The 23,908-nt window shown below is 47.0% G+C and overlaps 1 protein-coding gene across 7 annotated transcripts in view; it reads left to right on the top strand.

Annotated features, from left to right (window-relative positions):
• Positions 1 to 23,908, top strand: part of GRIP2 (glutamate receptor interacting protein 2) — a 286,822-nt gene that overhangs the window by 175,576 nt on the left and 87,338 nt on the right. Inside the window, exon 1 of one of the 7 annotated variants that reach the window (XM_026857412.1) lies at positions 15,501 to 15,523. The exons of the other annotated variants lie outside the window; for them this stretch is intronic. The gene's annotated coding sequence lies outside the window, so the exon portion shown is untranslated. Of the gene's footprint in view, positions 1 to 15,500; positions 15,524 to 23,908 lie in introns of those variants that run through there. 7 annotated transcript variants of the gene reach the window in all.

The raw sequence follows: 23,908 nt of genomic DNA, 5'->3' as shown, positions 1-23,908 counted from the left end.
GTGGGGAAGCTAGGCTACAGATACATATTGGGGGGGGGGGGAATGGGGTGGGAGACTTTACAAAGCTCAGAAAGATTAGTGAATATCTCCAGAAAGAAAAATTAAAATCTCTACATTAGCTATCAGAACAGTGGAGCTGAGAAAAGGGGTTTGGCCAGTGACCAAATTGCACTTCCCAGAGAGTGCCCTTCTCCAGGGCGAGCCCTCGCAGGGCTCTGGGCCAGGCCCGAACAGTGTGGGACTGTGCAGCCGTTACAGCAGTTTTTGTACAGATTAGCCCTGGGAAATATCCCAGCTAGAAATCATTGTCTGCCCTGAAGTGTAACCCCCTGCAGCAGGTGATGTCCCTTGGGGTTGGGTTTTTCAGACAGTTTCTGCAGCCACATTGTGAGGAGCAAGTGCTGATTTTTTTTTTTTTTTCTTGAGAGATTGCTATTTCCTTGCTTTGCCCTCACAACACTGATAAGGGCATCCTCCATTATCCTCATCCAGGGCAGAACTTTTAAAACCTTGCTCAAATCTTTCTTTGTCATTTTGTCTAAACAGTGACATGCACTGGTGACATAGTGTGACAGAGACGTATGTAACAAGTTTCTGTGGAGAGACATATGTAGGTATATATGTGTGTATGTATGTTTTACTACACTTAAATGTATTGCTGGTTTCTCCCACATTTCTTGGCTGATGCAGCAACCTATGATGGGGATTTTGTGGGCTATTCCCAAACTCACAGGCAGGCCCGTTGCAGCTGTCTTCTATATTCCCCTTTTCATGCTCAGCCAGAGTTACAAGGTCCTTTACAAGGTCCTTTCCAACATACACCAACTAAATATTCTTGGTAGTATTCTCTTGACAGCAAATAACCTGTGCTGCTCTTGCTTTGGGCTGTGTTATTCTCTTACTCCCTCTTGCACTATGCAGGTGCACACATCCACATGCACCAGCCCACCGTGATGTTTCCCGCTGAGGTCCTCACCAGCTGTAAAACTTTGCTGGTGCCACTGCATGAGGCCCTTTGTATGCCCGTCATCAGAAAACGGGCGGGCAGTCATCTACCAGGGATTTGTTCAAGTAGTCCTGGGTGCAAGGCTCAGCTGGAAGTTATGTTGTTTCATCTTAATCCTAACCTAACCAATACAGTGGTGCAGGAAGCTCTGGTGTGAACTGTTTTAACCCCCTCCTCGTCTCCTTCTAGTTGGCTGCTCTGTGCTTTCAAAAAAATCTGACTTCAGGGGCTGATGTATATTAAATTTTTTCTTTCTTTACTCTTTGTGAGGCTTAATTCAGCTTAGCACATGAATTTTGCGGCTTGCTGAGTTTACACAAGGGGAACAGCAAAGGCAAATGTCAAAACAGGATCTCAGTTCCTGTTGAAAGTCTGGGAAAGAAGAAGGTAAGTGGTATCCAGTGCTTCTATTGGACTTGTTTGGAATATCAACAAATTATTACGATGGCCAAGTCAGGCCCTCCTGGCTTCAATACCTGATGCGTGACTCCTGCAGAGCCTGGTGCAACGGGGTTGAAATCGGCTCCGAAGCCTTATTCTCCTCAACAACTGGGTTTCCTGGGAGTTTTTGTTTGGTTTTGGGGTAGTGTTTGTGGTTGATGAGTTTTTTTAACCATCCAGCAGTTATTTGCTCTGGTAGGTCAGTTTATGTGGACACCAAAGCAAGAAATAACTGTGCATCGCAGCAGGACCTTCTTTCTTGCAGGGTGATGTTGTGACTCTGTATATGAGTGTGAGAATAAAAATACTGAACTGCATTCCTTTCTGTCCCTGTTCTCCTCCCCCAGCTCTGCGTTAGCCATTTTAAAAGGAGCTGTTGGAGTCCAACGCTCTCAACTGAAAGTACATGCTGCTCCCTCGTGGAGCCCCACGCATTGCAGGCGAGGCCAGGAGCGCAGCTTTGCCTTGCAGCTTTAGGCAGATCACTGTGTATGCAGGACCCGGCCTAGCAGCCTCTGAAACCAGCGATGCTCCTTTTAGGAAGGGAAAATGGAATTTTGCAGGTGATGAAATGTGGGGGCTCGCTGGCTTTTCCAGCCAGCCCTTGCCTTAGGAGGATGTGGGGGTAGGTCGTGAAGCCAGCTTGGCTTTGGAGGGTGGATGAGAGAGGAAAGATGAGGACAGTGGTGGTGGGGAGAGGTTTCTCCCGGCTTTTTTAGAGATGAGTTGACCTGAAGAGCGTGAATGCCCATATTAGAGGCTTGCCTGCACATCCAGCGTGCTCTCTGCAGGCAGCCCGTGTCTGCAGTGCTGCAGCCTAAGGGAAAGGCAAAGTGCTGGGCACTGCCAAACATGGGGCTAAATCCCTCTTGCAAGAGATGGAACAAACCTGAGTTCTGGACTGTTTCCAGAGAGGAGCAGGAATTGCCCCGTGTGCCTCCCGCTCTGCTGAGCAATCTGCTAAATCCTACCGTCATGCAGCAGCTTCCAACTCCGAGAGAGCTCAATAGGTAAATGGTCCTTACCATGTCGTCTGGAAGTAGGCACCTTTTTGGAGAAAAGTCTCTTCCCTTCTGATGCACAGGGAAGGGGGAGAGGTTTGAAACGTGGCTGTAATCACAAGAGGGCAGAGTTGGTTCATGGCTCCTGAGCTCCTCCAGCTCATGGACCCGCTGAGGGGCAGTGGGACCTGGCCTTGCCCTTGGCGCTGGTGGCAGCCGGAGCTGCGGCAGTTGCTGGGCTGTCGGCACAAACGTGACTCCATCCTCTGACTGTGCCCTTCAGCACCGATATTACCTGGGGGGAAATATATAAATAAGACAAGAATATCTCTTGTGACCCTTCTCTAGTTGCTTTGAAAGGCTGGCTGTACCCATGCTATGCTTGTGGGCATCTCTCTATGGCATTAATAAAAGCTTCAAATTAATATTGATGTTAGAATTGAAAACATAAATTGATTGTTAATTAGCAGCTGAACAGTGGTTCAAGCAGTGCTGGTAATGATGCATGGGAGCTGGCTTCCCGAGCAGTGTCTGCTCTAAACCACACAAATGGCATAAATGCAGATCACAGGTCCTGTTTGCATTTAAAATAGCAGAGGTGTCATTGCTAGTGTGCACATGTATCTTCCTAGCAGATACTCAGCAGGCTACTAGTACTGGCACATTTGGAGAGTATCTTTAGTGACATTGCATGGAAGGAGCTGGAATGATCACGGTGGGACTGCCTCCTAGTTACCTGTTGGTGGTTGCTCTTGGCACTTTCAGGTAATGTGGAGTCTGAGGCTTATAAATACATTTTAGATTGAGTGATGGGAGGAGACAGTCTTGCATCATCTTTTTCAATTCCAGGGGAAAACAACTACCTGGATTAGTTCAGCCACTGCTTCTAGGAACCTGCCTGGAGACTGAAGTGTAATGCAGTGCAGGTACTTTTTGGAAGCCCTCCTGGATGAGAAATGAGTTTCTTGTCTCCCTCTGAGGTGCCCTGGCTCCCTGCAGAGTATCCTGGGATGGGGCAGACTTGTGCTCTAACTTCAGCACATCAAGAACAGATATGTTACTACCCCTGAGTGCCCAGACATGAGACATTGAGGTCCCTGGGTTGTGGCCACTTGGATCCTAGAGTGGGGACAAAGCCAGTGCTGCATATCTGGGCTGCAAACACAGCCTAGAGGCTGAAACCAGTTCTTCAGAGAGATGAAATAATTTGAAATGAAAATTTGAAATAGCCCGAGGTTATGTCACGTCTCCGAGCATGGACAGTGTTGTCTGGCTGAAGCAAACCTACAGGTCCTCTCTCCCTTCATGCCCTGCTGCCTCTCTCAGCCGTGCCTACGGACATCTGTCCCACGGAGCAGCATCTCAGGCTGCCGAGCTCCCGAGTGCCTCCCAGGAGGGATCTGTGAAGGTAAGAGATCCCGTACAGGCTGTCTGCTGTTATCAACATCAAGGTGAGGGAATCTGTAGACTGTCCCCAGAACAAATGAAATAGTGCTGCTCACTCTACTGGTTTTCACTTTGCTCACAGAAACCTGTCACAGGGAAAGGTATGGCCAGCCAGTGGGGCCGAGGCGGGGCAGCGTCAGGGTGGAAGATTGTCCCTGTTTCCCACACTGCGAGTCCAATTAGATCAAGGTTTTAAAAGATGACTGATGCAGAAACATCTTGTTCCTGGGAGCTTAGTGACTGAGTCACGCTGCCTGTGCCCCTCTTTAGCTTGGGAACTTCTCTTCCTCAAGGGCTTTCTCTTTTTTTTTTCTTCAAACTTGGGACATTTTTGCAGCTACATGGCAGAGAAACAACTGGCAGGGCTGGATTGCTGTACTTCAGCTTTCCCCCCAGCTGCAAGTTACAATCTAAAGAGCATTTTGTTGTGGTCAACAGCTTTTCCTCTTGGCTGTTTCAGTTTCTATGCCAAGGAAACAGGTTTCTCGGTTGTAGCTTGAGGAAGTGGACTAGCTTACTGGGAAACAACCAGTGACAACTCATCAGGCTTAGTGGGAGTTGAAAGTTTTCCTTCACTTTTTTCCCCCCCCTTTTTTTTTTTCTTAACTGGAGAACCTTTGAACATAGTGAACTGTCTGGAAGTCATGTTACCCTTCTGAAATGTAACTGAACTGTAGCGTACTCACTGAAGAGGTGCTCCTGGGTTGTGGGAGGGTGTTTGCTTTATGTTGTGCTTGATGTTCTGGATGAGGAGTTACCAGGAGGAAATCTTTAATGTGCGTTGTTGAGGCTGGTTTGCATCAAAATAGAAATCCATTGCACAACTGTATGGAACAGTCTGAAATGTGGAAATCAATGCAAGTGTGACCTGTGTGACTTTTAAGTAAGAACATGTGTAGCCTTCACCAGAGCTTTCTGGGTCTCACTGATGCTATCAAGTCTAGTAATAAATTATCTTGAATGGACAACTTGACACTCTATGGGATTTCTCCTGGCATGGGGGGATTAGGGTGGCATTTTTGGGCCTCCTCCTCATCCAATTAAATTTCCTTGAAAGAAAAATTGGAGTTGTAGAACTGAAGACAGAGTTATAGCACCACCCAAGGCACACTGGCATCTCCCATGGCCTTCCCCCTGCTGTGAATGGGATTGAAGAGTAGCTCTCCTGTGCAGCTGCAGTAGGGTTTGTAGCTGGCTCCGCTGTCTGTTGATCTATCGAGCAACTCCAGCGTGAGTCTGCTCTGATCAGGTGCAATACTGGCATCCGTATGACAGATCCTCCTCTAATGAGGTGATAGGAGGTGACGCATACCATTAACCTTCCAGGCTGCTCTAATTACTCAGTTTCTGATCAGACAGAGCTTGTGTTAGTATGTGATGGCTAAATTCAGTAGAGTGTTGTCGGAGTGTCGTGGGCTCTGCTCTCCAGCAGACTCCTCCCTTGTCTTCCCTTGTTCCCCAGCTCTATACGTGAGGAAACCAAGACTGAAGCACAGTCTTGGCAAAGGGGTTGGGGGAGGGAATCTGGGCCAAACCCAACCAATAAAGCCAAAGCAAGCTGCAAGAATCTCTCAAGTTTTGTCTGTGTTTGCACTCAGTCATTTTCTGTATCGTTCTTATCAGCCTTCATACTTTTCCCATAATTTTTTCCTTATCAGTCTTGGGAGTTGCTTTGAAACAGGACTTCCCTAATTTACATCCCCACCCCTCACTTATTTAATTCAAACACTGCTTTAATCCTCTTCCGGACATACCTGAGCCTAGTATTGTCACAGGAAAAAAGTTTATTTTACTGGTTAGTTGTGTTTGCTCTCCGGTTTGCTGGCTGGGTGGCTAACTCCTTGGTTTTGTAATCCATGAAGAGGTGGTGTCTGGTCCGAACACAGAAGTGGTGCTTTGGGTAGGCTGTGCTGTGCAGGCATGCAAATGTGTCTCAATCGCTCCTGGAGCAGAGCCAGCTCCAGCAGCACCAGCCGGGGCCAAAGGTGATGGGTTGAGCTTGTCTAAACAAGCAAACATTCTCTTTCAGAGCTGATGGGTGCTTCTGGTGATGTAGGAAGGACTGGTGGTGGGGCTGCCAGCCATGGACTCCAAGCGTGGGAGGGATTCCAAACCCTGAGAATTGGGGTAGCTCTTCAGAGCACTGTTGAGAGGCAAGAAGAAGTGGTGCTGACTTCTTCCATCGATCCAACTTTCATTGTAAAGCCTGAAGAGAGATTTCCTGAGGTATCACAGATGAGGTGACAAAAAGTCAGAAGGAAAAGGACTTCTCAAGTGAAGTAGATGCAGTGGGAGGTACTCGATTAACAAGGGAGCTGGTGGTAAACATTGTCCTTGTCTTAATGGGAATGTATAGGGAACATACGTGCTGGAGTGCTTGGCTTGGCTTAACATGACTGAAGAGCCTCATCTGAGATGTAGAGTAATGCATCTGAAGTTGCTTAGATCTTAACTTGTCCCTAGGAAACGACATTTGCTTCAGTCAAGACTCATCTTGTACTGTATGTTCATTATAGCTGAATTCTGTTTAAGGATGCACGTGGTAGAGCATCCCATAAAATAAAATAAAATCAATTATGCTTCAGCCATCTTATCTCTACTAAGTGTAAAATGGGGATTGATTGTGCCTCTGAGAAGAAAATGCCATGTAACACTCCTCATCTTTGTCTAAATGTGTTCTTTATAGACCAAAACCACTTAAAAACAACTGTAGCCAGAGTAAGATGCTGGGGCTGGATGGGAGATGGCGCTGTCTTGTCTTATCCTCAAAGATGATCTAGAAAGAGCCCTATATTGCCTTAAAACAGCATTGGTTTTGGAAATGCACTTGAACAACAGGCTTGGGAACAGGCCCAAATGTAATACCTGATCAAATCGTGCTCTTGGTGTGTCAGATTAGCTGCAGATGCAATGCTCAAACAGTTTTATCTGCTGTACCAGTGGACTCAAAGGGATGAAAAAGATCTGGAGTGCTGGGCCACAGCATGTGGGAGGAAAGCAGCTTCTGAGTCACTGGTGGTTATTAAATGACAGCAGAATTGCAGTGCCTCGAAAACCCCAACCGTGCGCTCGTGTAGGCCGCTAATTGTGGATGATCCGCAAAGGCAAAGCCCTGCCCGAACTTCTGAGGGGGTCTTGTTTCCCTAACCAGAAAGAGGAATAAACTGGCCTTTTCACCAGCCTCTCAGCTGAGCTATGGGAAAAAGGTACAATGTAGAAGGCATGCCCCCGCCTTGGGCTGCTGGCTGAGATGGGATGGCATCACTGTCCCGGGCCCCCAGAAAGCATCTCCCTCACCTTTCCCGCAGCACCAAGCAGAGCCCGGCGTGCCCCCGTGGCTCTCACCATGGTGGTGGTTCATGGTGCCTCTGTAAATGCAAGTATTAGGGTGCAAAGTGCAGCTGTCCCCCTTTTATTCTGGGAGGAAACGAGTCCCAGGGAGCGATTCTGGAGCGGCGAAGGACTGCTGGATGCAGAACCACTCCTGCTGGTGCTGAGAGGCCCTTTGCTTTCCTAAAAGGGTGAGGGTGCTCTTCTAGGATATAAAGCTCTCCACCCAGAGTTAATAGCCATACTGAGATTATTCTTCTCCATCCTGTGGTTTCCTTATTCACCAGGTCTCTTGCTTGCACCTGAGTCGGTTTTAATTCCCTCCAGGCTGTGCAGGAAAGCTTTCTAGTTAAGGCTGAGGAACATCAGGTTTAACCGGGGTATTTCCACTAGATAACAACTCTCCCTGAAGGATTTTGTTGGAAAAATTTCTCAACCTGTTCAATTCTCCTACAACGCTGGTGTCACGAGTGTGGGAGGACCCGAGCACTCACAGCTCTGTGAAGCCCTCCTGGGCTGGCACTGGTGGCCTCAGGGACCCAACGGAGAGGAGCTGAGCCGTGGAGGTGGCATGCAGGGCACTCCACTGCAGCCTGCTGTTGCCAGGCTCCCCCAACAAAAATAGCTGTGCGTGCCTGAGTTGAGGCACTGTATAATGCAAGCTTTGTGTGAGGAGAACAAATGAATTAGGAGCTTACAGCTCACTTTAAAGTCAATAGAAGAAGGACCAACTTGATCCTCCCTGTTGACAGCCCCGAGAGATCATGACTCTCACATCTGTGGTTTAACATGACTTTTTGCCCCTAAAACTAGTGCTGACTAATTCTACAAAAAGACACAGTGGAGCTATAGCTTGGTGCCCGGGGAGATGTTGGAGGTATTAGTAGGTCACTGGTTAAAGCTGTGCAAAACTCACTAGGGTTTAGTTTGAGGTCAGAGCCTTGTCCCCAGACGTAAGACCCCCCTCGCTGCGTGGAGGGGCTCAGACACAAATGTGTACCTGCCCCTGGCTCCTTTGGGCTCACAGTAATGCTGGCTCCTTCCCTGCTGTCCTCATTGACTTGTTCTTCTGTAAGAAAACACAATGCTTCCCTAAATTTAGCTGCATAAGTACTGTGGGCGTTGTCTTTTCTCCCCCCTTCCCCAGTTTCGAAAGCCATCTTAAAAACTGCACAGCGATTTAAATGGCAGCTTGATGGGAATCCATAGCAAATGACTCTGCAATTAGTAAATCTCTCCTATTGTGACAGCTCTATTATTAAACTGCCATAAATGCCAGGCTATTAATCTGCTGTCTCCTCAATCCCCATGCTTCCTGTTACTTGCCCATACTTTTTTTTTTTTTTTTTTTTTTTTTTTTTTTAAAGTTTCAACTGCCTTCCAGCAAGTGTTTCCAGGGAGGGGATGAGAGGTGGCACTTGCAGGGGGAGGAAAACTTTGTGACACTGGAGCTTTTCATCTGTAAGGCAGTTGAGAGAAAACCCCAAACAGTTTCCTCTCACTTGCTCGGAAACTTTTGCCACTTCAAAACTGAAGAACGTGAAACTTGTAATTTGCAAAAGTGAAAGTTTAGCCCTTAAGGAAGCCCCTTTTTGCAGGAAGGCAAATGGGGAGGGAGTGAGGCTGTGACAGCAAATGGGCAGCAATATGGTCTTAGGAAGTGATAGCTGTCCCGACAGCAGGGTGGGCTCTGCAGCTGCGGTTTCCTCCATCCCACAATATAGGTGTTCCTCTCATTTCTACGCCCATAAATCTGCTCTGGGGACTGGGGTGGCAGAAAGGTTTCACCTTTACAGAGTCACAGAGTCATCTGGGCTGGAAAAGCCCTTGCAGCTCCTCCAGCCCAACCATGTACCTCCCCCTGACCGTTCCCAACTCCCCCAGATCCCTCAGCGCTGGGTCAGCCCGACTCTTCAACCCCTCCAGGGATCCCGGGGACTCCCCCCTGCCCTGGGCAGCCCATTCCAATGCCCAACAGCCCCTTCTGCACAGAAATCCTTCCTCAGAGCCAGCCTGGCCCTGCCCTGGGCAGCTTGAGGCCATTCCCTCTTGGCCTATCGCTTGTTCCTTGGTTAACAAGTAACCTTTAATCTGAATTTTGAGATTGGTGCGTTGAGGAGGCAGTTCTGGCACCTCTGTCCTGGATTTTCTGCTGGGGAAGGAAATTGTGTCTTCCTTGCAGTGGTGTGAGGATGATCTTAACACAGGGAGGTGTCTGCTTGCTTGCAAGAAAACACTTGGGAACATCCCCACCAGCCTTAAATCTGGGACCTCTTGGTTTACAGCTGCTGCTTGGGATGGTGCTGGTCTCGGTGGAGAGGTCTGTCCCCCCTGCAGCTCCCCTGGCAGCACGGTGCCCTGTGGAGGAAGAGCTGTTGGTGCTGCTGCCTTGCAGAAAATCTGGAAATGTATTTAGAAAAACTGCATTTATAGTTGTCCCGTTCTTCTCCAATAAGAAGCCCTGTAACCACTATACTTTTACCTGCTGCTTGGAGAAGAGTGTATCTTGCAGTACTGTCTGGACTAGGTCTTTCTGAAAGCTTGGAAATTTGGGATTGTATGGACTCTTGAGAGCTGGAGTATGAAGAAATCATCCAGCCCCTCCTTGGCAGAGATCACAGTAAAGTGTCCTATCAACCCAAAAGCTGAGACTTAAAAAAACTGTTGTAGGGATGAAGTGAAGAGCAGCAAAACTCCTCCCATAGGGAATTGTACATTATTTTTTCAGGTTTTTCCCTTGGCGTCAATGACGTAAACATAGCCATGCTGGGCATAAATCAGCTGTGCCATGTAAATACCTAAATTCTCTTTGCATCCCATTGCTATACAAACTTCCCCAAACCTGGGTATCTGCACAGCTGCTTTGCTGTCCTGCGAGCATTGGATCCCTCTAAGCTGGGGCATCTGGTCGAGGAGATTTGCTGTGAATTTGGCCTATTTTGGGAAGGACTTCTGCTGCTGCTTTTGGCCTGCTGAGGTATTAAAGAAAATGAGTGTCTACATCCACTTAGGGAGAGCTTTAGTCCCTTGTGATGAGAGATGACTTCCACTGAGCATGCTGCCCTCTGTTAACTGTGGGTATTTAGGAGGCTCTTAAATACAGTATTATAGTCCTAATTATGCAGAAATCTTTCAGCCTGGCCTGTTTCATGTGGAATTATAATCAGCCATCAAATCCTGCCAAAAACCTCCTTCTTGGAGCAAGGAAGGCTGGTGCACTGTGATTGCACTCAGAGAGAGGTGAATCCCAGCCAGGAGGCCAAGTCGTCCAGCCCTGGGCAGGATGAGCAGATGTGGGGGGCTGCTGGCATGGAGGTGCCCACCTCACCTCCCTTCCCACAGCGGGATGCGGGCACGGCCATGGGCACCTGCTTTCCCAGCCCTTCACCCTGTGTGGTCCCTGTAAGCACTTATGCTGTCGGATGCCTCCCAAGTGAGTGGAGTATTTTTGTGTTTGTCCATGGGGCTGCTTCATGGCAGCACTTCTAGAGGCAGCTGGATGGAGGCTTTCACCAGAGAAGATGGGCGAGGAGAGAGTGAATTTGGGAGAGGACTGATGTGGCAGCTACAGGAATGACTTGTGAAGAGCATTTGCGCGTTCCTCCTCCAGCACTCTCTCCTCTGGCTACATCCCTTTACACCAGGAATGAGTCATTCTGGGGATAACTAAGGCTACATGATGCTTTGTATGTTTAATAGCGTATTTAACGAGACTGCAATTCAGATCACAAACATCCTTGGCAATGGTGCAACTGCTGCCTAAAAAACCACCCCGACAGGCTTTCTAAAGGAATCCAGTTCTTAATTACCTTGGAAAATCACAGAAAATGTAGGTAATTGTTAGTCAGTTATGTCTGGGGACCACCTGCCTAGCATGCAGTGCTCTTCAGGGGTGCACCTGGAATCTTGGGAGGCAGCTTTGATGCCCCCTTTGCGATTTGTCCCTCACGCAGTGCTTGTTGGGTCAGAGCACCTCTAGGCTTCACTGCGCTGTCTGATCTCCCCCCGCCCAGCATACACCCATCGCTTCTCATCTGTGTAACTTTCACTCAAATCTCTACGTCCTGTTAAGCCTTGCGCTGCTTCTTAGCAACAAATTAATAGTTGTGTGAAAGTGGTTTATAGTACAATGTATTTTAGAGAATAAATATTCTTAAATTACCGTTCTGTAAGTAATTGGACAGACTAATTCCATTATGAAAAACTTTCTAGGGAGCTCTTTTAAACCTCTAATGCTAGTTCCTGTTCTGCAGTAAGTCTGGTTATTACTGTGTGTCAGGGATGTCAGCTAATATGGAGGTGCGATATAGCAAAACTAGATTTTGATAGCTCTTATAGCTTTGAGAAAAAAAAAATCTTTCTGTGCTCCTTTCATGTTTTTTGCTTAAAAAAAAAAAAAAAGGGCAGTCAAAGCATCTTTCTGCCAAGTGTACAACTTCAAAACTTGACTTTCTTGGCAATAATTCATCCAGTGTTGATTCTGGCCTGGATTCTGTGTGTGCATCTTTGTGGAGTAATAAGGTTTGTAGCCATCAGCCTTCCAATATTGTTCCCAGTGGCCCTTGGACAGAAATATACTCTTGGAGTAGGAGGTATGGTGCTGGAGAGTGAACTTCTAAAACAGTTCCTGTGCCTTTGAGTAGCAGAAAAAATGACCAGGAAAGCACAGGGAAATAAGGTGTTGAGGGAACAGCTCTGGTCTAGATGTTGCTCTAAACTTTATGGCAAAAATGAATAAATCTCTAACTTTTATTGCCTTATGGCACATGTAACTATTGTGTTTCAGCATCCAAATGGCTGCTGAGGTAGCAGAGACTGCACAGTTGCTGCCTCTTCTCATGTGTAATTAAAAGGTACAAATGAGAAGGCGTCTTTCTCATAAACTGGGTCACTGGGTTAATAGAGTTTTGAAAGTATCCCCTCCTAACCTGTGCCGTTGATATCTCAGTATCCATCTAGATTTTAATACTGTCATATGCCCGTGATATGTGTGTCTGTCATCTGCTTGCTCTGACGGTTTTCTCCCTTACTTGAGGAAATACTCTGCACGATAGAGATCACTGCTGAATGCAATATGATGCTTTGACTGGCAACAATTCATCTTCATTTGAACACTAAATATTCCATTTCTCTAGCTAGTGAAAGGCTTGATTTAGGATAGCGGCTTAGTGACTATTCCAGACAAGGGTTTGAAAGGGCAGTATTCAGCTGAACTTTACATAAATTCAGTTTTTTAAAACTAGTTGAACTTTTTACTTGTTTGTGTCTGCTGCCCATTCCCTGGACTCTCGCGTCTCCTGCTGCCGCAGGTTTGACTGAGACACTCTTGTAGGGGGGGTGGTTGTGCTGCTTTCTTGCTGGGTTTTACGTATGTTCTCTTCCATAGTGATTCAGCAGGAAATTCTAGGTTTTAGGGGGAGGAGGAATAGGGGAAGCAGTTAATGAGCTGTATTTGCTGTTCTGTCAGAAGAGATGAATCTTCTGTTTTACAGATTGCTAAAGTTAGGAACTTAATCCGAGGCACCTGAGATGAACTGTTCTCTAGGAAAAGTTCTCTTTCTCCTTGGCTGTCCCAGCAGAAGCCCAGGTGATGCTCTCCTGTTAGACACCTCATATAGGAGGGGATGGATCCCTTCCCTAGCACCTTCCTGAAAGATGCTACTCTTGTTCTGAACAGTGCTGCTGACACTTTGTGACATAAAACATTAACTGTGCTTTCCTACTGATTGAAACACTAAACACTTCATCCTTCTTCCCATAACTTTTGGGCCCAGGTGCTGTGTTGCTTTTCTGAGATACAGTCTGGGTGGGGTGGGCTGGCACACTGCTACGCCCAACGGTGTGGCCTTCCCCACTCTGATAACGGGAATATGAAAGAATGCTTTGGTAACGGGTGTGTTACCCCTTGTGGACTGGTAGGTGCCAGGTGCCTGGTTTCCTGAGCAGCGGGGGTGCAGATTTCATGGGAAGGAGGACTCAGTCCTCTTTGGCCTAGAGCTGAATGGTCACGACCTGATTTTGTTAATTTTCAGATGTCTGTCTTCTCACTGTTTCTACCCCTCCTCTCCTTTGCTGTTAGGGATACTCCTCTCCCTCCCTAAGTGCATCTCTCCCAGAGAGATCCCATGATCAAGCCAACACCTTTTTCTCATGTAATGCAAATCCCATCAACTCCAGGTAGTCACGATTACCAACTAACTTTACTTCCAGCCTGTGATAGCGATAGCTTGTAGTTGTCATTGTGGTTAGCAAAACAAAAGCAATTTATCTCTGCTTATAGTTCTTCCCACCAGCTTCTTTAAGTCTTCTCCCAGCCTAGAGCTTAGCAGCCAGGCCCAGCCACCCTGAAGTTTGGGGGATCACACACTGACTTCTGCAGGATAATGATTTTTCTGCCCACGTCCAAATGACACTGGCTACCAGTTACGAAAGGAGAATGGTAAATTCATCTGTTAGCTGTTTTCTCTCCTGGAAGATTTACTTCCATCAGGGATTTTTATAGGCCAATGCTGTGTCTTTCGTGATGGGGATGTGTGGTGGAAGAAATTTATTGTTCCCTTCCTAATAGATAGCTGTAATTTCATTTCAGAACAACCACTTTATGTGCGAGAAAGTGATTCCATTATGCCACAGCACAGCGTTGGGAGCATCTGTGGCAGTGGGGGCATTTGAATTAAAGAGAGTAAAGGCTGCACATCTGCTGCCCTCCACCCCTATTCACAGAACACACTGTTAATCCTAAAGAAAAGAGAGCAATTAGCTTGTAAACCCTTCCTGAACCCACTGGAAGATTAGCCATTTTCAATTAAAGCTTTTCAGCTGGAAAGATAATGGGCTAAAATTTCCAGCTTTTAAAAAATACTATTATTGACCATGTGGTTTTATTTCTGTCAATTTACATCCTTTATAATTAGCTACCCTGGGATAATTAGGACTGCCTTGCGCTATACCCTGTTCCCCACTCTTTCCCCTTATAATGCAAATGGCAAACTGACTTTGTGGTCCGTCTTCTGGCCTGTTGCAACTAGCACTGATCCACTGCAGTTGTCTGGGCCCGCGCTGGGGATGAGCTGTTAGCAGTACTTCTGTAGGTTACGGTAACTCAGGAGTAAAAGGATAAATCTTTACATACCACTACAAGCATGCTACAACTTTTCCCAGGGAGCCTGGATGGGAGGAGGGAGGTTGATCCCATCTTGCAAGCCTGCAATAACAAGCAATTTGCAGTCCCTCGGGGAGCTCCACACGCTCTACAGCCAAAATACTTCTTTATGTATCACTGGTCCCACCACTTGGGGGGTTACCTGGAGCTGTGTGTGGCTTTGCTTTGTCCCAGCTTGGGAGGTAAAACTTCACAAGCCAGAGCTGGAGCCAAACGGGCAAATGGAAACGCCTCGCCCCAAAACACACAGCCGATTGACTCTGTCCGAAGGCGTCTGCGTGTTTGAGCGTTGCTGAAAGCCACATGGCTCCTGGGGGCATCTGTGTGGAGCCAGGAGCCTTCCTGCAGCAGCAAGGGAGTCTGACCTGGTTTCACCCCGCGTTGGAAAGCTGTCGCCGACCGCTGTGGGGTTGGCAGTGCCTTTTGGGTCATTCCTTTTTGTTTACTGAGCCCTGCTCCCTGGCATGGCTCAGAGTGGGCTGTGCCGCAGACCCAGCGTGGGCAAGAGCCTGGGGCTGGAGCTGACGGCCAGCTCGTGGCCTCATCCAGCACTGACCGCTGTGGGGTGTCCCCTCAGCTACGTGTCCCTGTCTGCACCGTGCAGCCCCTACGACCGTGAGCTGATGTCATCAGCTGTGTTTTAGGGGACTTGGGCCTTGGGTCACTACGTGTTGGTGCTGGTCTCTTCTCACAGGGAATTAGTGACAGAACAAGAGGGAATGGCCTTAAACTGCAACAGGGGAGGGTCAGACTGGACATTAGGAAAAAATTTTTCACAGAAAGAGTGGTCAGGCAGTGGAACAGGCTGCCCAGGGAGGGGGGGAGTCCCCATCCCTGGGTGTGTTTAAGGGTCGTTTAGATGGGATGTTGGGGGATGTGGTGCAGGGGAAAACTTTGTAGAGTCGGGCTGAGGGTTGAACTCGTTGATCCCGTAGGTCTTTTCTAACCTAAATGGTTCTCTGATTCTGTGTGACTGAAACACAGCCCTGCGTGTGCTGCTGTTAGTAGCTGTGCTACATCTAAACAAAAAAAGAGAAGAAAGGCTGCTCTGTCAGGGAACTGCTGGGCTGTGTACCAGGCTGAGGGACCTGACGTGGAAATGAGCCCTCTGGCCATGGCCAAGGACTTCCGAATGAGGTAAGCTCAATGAGTTATCGGAATGCAAAACCACTGAGAGCTGACTCCTGGGTGCAATGTGGGCCGTGCTTTCTCTGAGTCACCAGAATTATTGGTATTGCTCCTAGTTCTTGGCTCTCTCCCATGCAGGCCTTGGCCAGGTCCCATCCGGCTTTGCCTTGTCTCTTCTAGAAGAGTTGCACAGAACAGGTACTGCATGGTGGTGTGTAAGAGTGGATGTAAAAGCCATTAAAGCTTCTTTTGTTTAAGGAATATGGCTTAGTGCTCTTGGGTTCTCACTGGTTTTACCACGCTACTGATACTAACATCATCTTTTTGCAGTCAGCGCTTTTCCTGCTATTTCTTTATTGAAACGCACATGAAAATATGCCTTGGAAAATATTTTACATCTGAAGTAGTTAATACAGCACCTTGGAGAGAAGGTGTCTGATGCAACAGAGTACAAATGAAGCCTCATTAAGCAGGAATTCAGTGTTTCTGCTGAATGCCCCAGCAATTAAATTTCATCTCGATTCATATGCAGGTCAGGAGAGTTTGGAAGGAGAATAGAGGAAGCAAAGCACTGTGGCTCTGTACTATGCAAATTAGTGTTAACATGGCATTTCATTTATTGTTAATGCATTGTTACGCTGCTACTCATTGAAAAGAAACTGTGTGACAACTGCTAAGACTGACGACCCACTTGCTTATTTTTCCATCTGTGTTGGTAGCATTGTCTCTGAAAAGACCAGTGCCGAGGTTGATCTTCTAAGGGGAAGATGCAGAGGTTTTTCTTCCCACAGAGAGGAGTGGAGTTGGATGCTGACTAAATGTTAAGACTTGTCCTTCAGGATGCAGTAAGCTCTAGCATTGCCTTTCTCTCTCTTCTGGAGTGTGATGTGGCATGGCCCACATCCTGCTACTGGAATGATCCTTTCTTCGGGCTCAAGAGCTGGGTCCTTTTGGAGCAAGAGGAACAAGTCTTCAGTCTCTACTCTTGCAAAGATCTGAGTTCTTGTGGCATGTTATGTAGTAAGAGGTTCAGGGATGCTGACGTGCTTTGCATCCCCATCAGCGCGTTCACACCTTTGCTCCCGTGGGGCAGCTCCCTGCTGTTGTTGGGGCTGTGGGGCTGCTGTCCTGGTTTTGGAGGGCTGAAGTGCCAGTTCCCCATTTTCTCCCCATATCCAAAGATCCACAGCAGGATATGTTTCCTCTCTTCTCTTTTTGATTAATGTGGTCTGTGCAATGGAGCTTTTGTCATTTAAAGTGCCTACCCATAGTGAGGAAGGAGGGTGGATACTGATTGGCTGTTAATACAGACTCATCACTATTTTAATTCTTGATGACATTAACATAATCTAAAGAAGAAACAGCATTTCTGCTGAAGAGGAGAGATCATGAACAGGCTCTGCCAGGGTAGCACTGGTGCTAATATTGAGGTGCCAAGTGCAGCTGCTACATACTCACTCTAAATTGGAGTGGTTTAATGACCATAAAACTGGGAACCAGTCCCATCACTGAAGAACTTGGACACTTACTTTCCCTCCAGTTTTTTAGCTGTAAACAACTTGCTATCATGCTGGCACATTGATCACTAAAAGCTGAGAAGGTGGGAGCTGTTAGGCGTTTTGGTTTCCCCCAGGTACATGGTGCTGCTCTTGGTCTTTGTTTCTTCATGGTTCCTCCATTCACATGTAGTTCTTTGCTGAGCTGGTTCAGTGCCCACTCAAGAGGATTTTACTTGTGTCTCAAGGCTGTTTAATATATCCTAGATAAATTGCTGTGAAAGATTTGAAGGCGGAAAGAAAATAAAGCCAATTAGGTGCATCCCCAGATTGGGAGGTGGGGGGGTATGTTTTGCCCTGAAAAAGTGCTGGTTCTGTACAGTACAGCCACAGAGGTAGAGATAAATGGGAGAAACATGCTCTGTCCAGCTGAAAGTGGTGAACCTGCCTTCAGATGCTGTACATGCAGCTTCCAGAACTCTGCTCCTTTTGGACCAGGTTATAAACTCCCACCTTGCCCTGGCATGGCTGGTGGTTGCCGATGGATCATAAACCTCCTGCTGCATTGCTTAGTGCTGTGTCTTCTCAAGCTCATCTCCATTTGGCTTAAAAAAACCATTGAAAAGCTGAGATTCACTTCTGTTGGGATGACCTCTGCTAACAAGGTTCCTAAACGAGCTCTTTTGTATCATTAGAGCTGGTTGGGGAATAAAGGATCTTGAGGATCTTGTACTTTGCTGCAGCCTATTTGTCTTCCACTGTTTCTCTGTCGGCACCAGAGTCTCCAACCCTGTAGTGTCCTCCTCTGATTACCCAGATCCAGAAATCCACAGTTTGGGGTAAATTGTAGGGTTTCTCCTAAAGTTCAGTTTATGTTATGCCATTAATTAAAAAAAATTTTAATTAATGGCATAACATATATAGAGTATTAAGGGGAAAAGGCGTGCTCCATGCTGCCCTGAGGATCACCTCTTTATGGCCTCAGCTAGGGCAACGGAGCTGGGGCTGCTCTTTGCATAACTTGAAGTACAACTGAAAGATCCATAAATGCAATTGCTCCCCAGAGTTCAGAGCACTTTCTTCCTCCCACGCCGACTGAGCATTACAAGTCCTTTTACCAGGGTTTTGGTCCTGTTTTCACAGCTTCAGATCACTGACTGAGGTATTAGCTAAAAGGGTGCAGTAAGGAGGAGCTGCCTGGACGAGGCAGGTTAATCACTGAGAACCCAGAATTGCTGGAAAATGCTTTGAAGCAATGTGAGACGTGCCTTGATGGGGGCATGGCTCACAGGCATGATCTGGTGAGGTGCCTGCTATTTATAGCTCTTGACATGAGATTGGAAATACCTGTTTTACCCAGCAGCATGATGTCCTCTGGCAGATGGTTGCAGAAAGCACAAACCTGACCCTACAGTTCACTCAGAAAAGCCCCAGTGGCAAGACAGAGCATGAGGGAAGGGAGGCCAGGAGAAGGTTGCGAGGTGTGCATGAAGTCACCATCAGCACGATGGTGATGAATGTTTTTGTGGATCTGAAAGGATGGTGTACCTCAAATTGTTAAACAAAACCCCTGTGACTACCGAAAATGGCAGCACACTCTTCTCATTTGGGTTTTGGGGTAGAATTTTTTAAATTCCCATATCTGTGTGGTTATTCCTCTTCTGTCACAGCCCTTCTCATCTAGTCCAGTCCCTTACATTTGCTGTTGTTAGTAAAGATGCTTGTACATCCCACCTCTTTTGTTAGCCCAGTGACTTGACCCTTGAGTTTTACTCAAGGGCACGTTCTCATGCATTTATTCCTCTTGTTCCACAAAAGAATTTTTGCCAGGAACACACATGGAGAAACCAAATGTAAAGCATCAGTGAACATGTATTTACAAGGTGAACATAGAGACCGTTAAAGCTCCGAGGACAGCTGTGCTCTGTCATCTGGCTGAGACCAGCCAGTGGAGATTTTTAAGGGAGTTAAATGTAGTTCATTGTTCATTTCACTGGAGTGTGGTGACCACTTTCCATATGAGGTTGAGACAAGATGTTTTCTTTCTTCCATTTAGCTAAAAACCTCTTCTAGTTAACTCACTTAGCTTTTAGTCGCTTGCAAAAGGGAAGTGTTGAGCCATTGCAGGTTATAATTTCTTGCCAGGGATCCAATTGAGGACACTAGACTGATTTGGAGAGAAAGGACCAGTGCTTCCCAGAGACAGATTCTTTGGATTGTTTGTAAATTTAGCAAGTGAAAATTCAAGTGCCTGGGCTTGCATCTGCATGGAACAGGGAAAGAAATGTTCCCTGCATTAGGAGGGAGGGAGATCTGCTGAGGTTGGCCAGGGGACATTGGTCATTAGGAACAGGCCGAAAGTTTCAGTTTTTAAAAACTGGAACTTTCAGTAACCACAGTTTTGAGCTGTATTTCTTTCCTGCACTAAAAGTCCGTTGCTTTGGTCTGCATTTCAGCCCAGTTAGGGATGCTGGTGGACCCGCAAAATGTGTAATTGGGGAACACCGAAGCACCGGTGTCACATGGAGAAAGGGTCAGTGCAGTGCTTCCTTCTTGCCATTAATCACAGCTCCGGGGGGTACCCTGCGTTCCCCACCGGCATCTTCCCCCACAGTGCTGTCAGGCAATGACAGATGTGGATGTCTCTTTCTGAAATGGTTAAGCAGAAAAACACACAGCAACTGTTTTATTGTGCTCTGGTGGTGGAGGGAATGGATGGGGGTCTCACAAGTTCCTCTAGCAGCACTCTCCGTCTCGGTGCTCTGCGTGTGTGCATGCAGCAAGGGCTCTAATTGCCTACTGGATGGGTCAATTTGTCTTTCAGTGTTCATTACCTGTAATAAATTAATGTTTAGTATTGGCTGGTGGAATTTGCACTTAAAGGAAAGAGTAATCAAGGACTTCTTCCTCTGGTTCCATTATTAAACTGTTTAAATGCCCTTTTCTTTAAAGATTTTTTTTTTTTTTAAAGTCCATTCTCCCTTTCCTGTAAAAACATATCAGTAAAATAGCATGTTGTGTTTTGGGGCTGTGTGTGAAAAACAGGGCATCTGCTTAGACCAAAGACAAGCCCTGCTGCAGGCCTCAGGCTGGCGTGCAGTTGTCTGGGCTTTCTAAATAAGCACAACTGTGTAAAATTGGAGCAGATGAAATGGAGCAAGTGTGCAGCTAGTGGATAGCTGGGTAATCAACTGTAAAGTCTCATCCACCAAGACAGTGATGGATCTTTCTCTTGTCCCTCCTCCTCCTCCTCTCTGTCTGCTGCAACCAAAAATCAATCAAGGAGTGGTGTAGGCTCTCCAAACCTCTTGATTTTGTGCAGAGATGGGTTGGAGTTCCCAGTAAAAACTGGCTTTCCCAGTAAGACATCTGGAAGCACTGGGTCTGTTGTGCTAGAAACAAGCCTTGACAGGGTGGATGAGCAGAAAGGGGGGGTCTCCAGCCCAGGCAGACCCCTGATGTGCAGGCATGTATTTTTAAATGGAAGAAGTAGGATGGGGAGAAGGAGATGGCAACGTAAAATCTTAATTTAAGATCTGAATTTAAAAGAAATAGAAAGCATCTGCGTCAGTCTCTTCTGAACTTTTTCTAACCCAAAGCAATTTCTGTTGCTATTAATATGATTTTTATATGCGGTTAGAACTTCGGTGTTTCTCTGTGCACTGTAAGTGTGTGTGGTTGGGTGTTTTTCCTCATCGTTTTCCTGTGGCTGACTGTTCATTACGTTCATTCAGCTGTCTTCAGAGAGTCTCCTGAGACTTCCTAATGCAGAGTGAGGTAAGATCCTCTGCAGGTTCTCCCAGGCTCGGAGCATGTTCAATGCTAAATGGTCCATTTCGGGATCTTGCTGGAGTGTTCTGCAGTTCTGTGACTTCTGACAAGTATGCTTTTGGATGGGTTTAAGTAAGTAATGGTTTAAATCAAAGGAGCAAATACCCATGAAGCAGTGGAGTAAATCACTGATATTCTGAATAGCCTGTGATCTTCCTTCTGCTGTCCTCCCTGTCTTGTTTGCATGGAAGTGTATTCTGTAAATGTCATCCCAACCAATTTAGGCCATGTAAGGTTTGGGGCTTCCACCAGTGTTCTGGGACAACTTGTAAGTTCTGGGGAAAGATACATTAAGTTCAAGAGCAGGACAGTATGTGTCAGGTACAAGAAATGATAAACCAAGAGCTAGCACATGTGTGTGCATGTAAGGGTAGCTACTCCTTACTTACAACAAATGAATTTTGCTCGAAGGTCAGCCTGTTCCTGAGAAGAGTAAATACCCTCTTCTCCAGACTGGTGGCCTGTTGACCGGTATCACCTCTTGAGTGGTGTGGATGAGAGCCAAGAGCCTGTGTGGATGGACCTTTCCAGTAGGGAGCACCAGGAATCTGTTCTAGCCATGGACTGTACTCAGCTCATGCTGTCTTTTGGCTCAGCGTTTTATACTAAAGGGGGGGGCCCAAGAAAATGTTCCCTACACCCTCTTCACTCCTAGGATGGTAAGAGGAGATCAGTACATGCCAAGAAAGCAGAGCTGAGATTTTTTTTTTCCTTTTTTTCATGTGGAAAGACTTTTTTAACATCCTCTCTCCCCCCCCCTTAACCTCTTTCTCCAATGGGCACAGTGTGTGGGTAAAAACCACACATTCTGAGGTGAGGCTTATATGTAGTTGACATTGCCAGAGCATTTTTGGATAGCTGCTAATTCCGAGCACACGAGCATGACGTTAATGTCAAGAGGTACAGGAGGATGTACAGACTGTTCATGAAAAATCAAAGCTTTACATAACTGTTCCTTGAGTTTGTCAAGCCATAGCTTAGGTTGGTGCCTCATGCTCTTTTATGACACCTATATATTTTGATGTTGTAACATATTTTTCTGGGCTGCCTAATTTTGTTGGGGAGTGTGGTGTACCCTTTTCCTTCCCCATTGGAAACTCAAGCTGTCCGCTTCAACTGGTTGTAATATAGTCCCACCTGAAACATGAAGAAAGTGTTGTGTTTATGGGTTTTGGCCAGAAACCATAGAGTAAACATCTCTATCCTCTTCCAGGCTCCTGGTGCCCTGGTCACTTGCCAGGCAGTTCAGTGATGCCATGAACAAATTCTGGCATTGAAATGCCAAAATGCTGCTTCTTTCTCCACTGGCAGCGGAGGAATGGGGCAACTCCGTCCAATTCTCACTCACAAAAATGAGCAGCTTCACTATGTAGTAGACCTGCCCTCTCATACCCTTTCTTAATGCAGCAGATGTTCTGGGAAGAATTTTATGGTGGTATAAACAATTGAGTTTAGCTTTTCTTTCAAACATCCTACTGGAGATGCCCATTTCATGACATCCAAAGCAATGAGCTATTCTCAAATTAGCAGCTTCTTGTATTTGTGGTGCAACTGGAGATGTTTTATTCCTTTAAGATGAGATTTCTCTACAGCAAAAGCATTAATAGCTGTGTGAAAAGATTTCTAATTATAAATTTCATCTAAATTACTAATTAAGTCTATTGTTAGACTGAACAACTTCTTAAAAACAAATTATGGACCAAAATATCTCTTTTGTAAGTAGGTTTTTCTTACTTGGTAATTTTATGGCTTTTGTATAAGTTGTGTGCGCATGAAACAGCTGAGTTTGAACCAAAATAGAGATGTTGCTGCATTTCAATCCAAGCAAGAAGTCTGGCGTTAGGCCGAAACCCAGCTCTCCTTCTCCTCCTCCACATGGGCCACACAGACTTAGGGTCCCCAGGTCTGCAAAACTTCCTGCTGGAGCATCCAGATGTGTTCAGGCCCTTTTGATTTACCCTGAGGTTTTTCCTAAGGAAACAAGACTTAACCTTGCTGCCTCTCCACCAGTTTCCTTCTACTTTCAGCCAAATCTAGTAGGAGTTTCAAACATGACTGGACTCTCATACAAAAATGTTGATGGCTTTTGTGCCTTGGGCAGTGCTCGTCTTGCTCTCTCTTCACATTTGGGGGTATAATCTCCCCGTTACACATGATACCGGCTCCTGAGGGAACAGAGCGACTGTGGGGAGCGCTGCCTTTGGGATGCCAGCCATGGGCTACCCGCTACAAACAAAGCTGGCGTCTCGCAGCATGACCGACGCGGTGCTGCGGGCAGATGTGAGCCCTGTGCCCACCCTTGCCACCTCCCCTGCCACATACCCCGCGGCCAGGACTGCAGCATCACCTGCACGCTCCGTATCTCCAACACAAGTCAGCCTACTGTTTTTTTCTTCTTTTTATCTTCATTTTAACAGCAAAGGCAGCAGACACTGGTTTATTACAGCAACCACTTTCTAGTCCAGCGGTACACCTCAAGCCCCAGTGCAGGCCCAGCTGGTTTGGGGGAAGCAGCCCTGCGGGGCAGGATCCCCCGTGACCCGGGGGGGGGGGCAGCATTGCCCCCAACGCCTCTCTGCTGTCCAGCGCTCGCCCAAATCCTAGCACAGGACTTGCGTGCGTTTTGCCGGTGCTGGTTCCTCTGCCTTTCCTAAGAAGGGGTTAAACCGAGTTCTCAGAACACGGGGTAGGCAGGACCCAAGACTGCAGCTTCTTTACTCCCCTGTGAGCTGCGAGCGCGTGTGTTTGGGAGGCAGCGTAGTGCTCTGACAGCAGCTTGACATTGCCTTGAAAGGTGCTGGAGGCTCTGCGAGCACTTGCCAAGAGGGGGTGGGGGAGAGGAAAGTGTGTCAGGCAATACTGCAGCCGCAGCCGCCTCCTGCGCCCAGCCCCGCTGCTGCTCTTGCTGCAACTTGGTTGCGCGAAGCTCCGCGGCCGCCCAACTTCCGCGGAGGGGCCGCGCTACCTCTGCTGCGGTGCCGGCTGCCCGCCTTTCTTTTCTTTTCTTTTCTTTTCTTTTCTTTTCTTTTCTTTTCTTTTCTTTTCTTTTCTTTTCTTTTCTTTTCTT

Source organism: Athene cunicularia (assembly GCF_003259725.1).
Source record: "Athene cunicularia isolate RWA chromosome 12 unlocalized genomic scaffold, athCun1 chr12_part1, whole genome shotgun sequence".
NCBI lineage: Eukaryota > Metazoa > Chordata > Aves > Strigiformes > Strigidae > Athene > Athene cunicularia.
The sequence above is the reverse complement of the archived record's forward strand: the minus strand, read 5'-3'. Positions and strand labels throughout refer to the sequence as shown.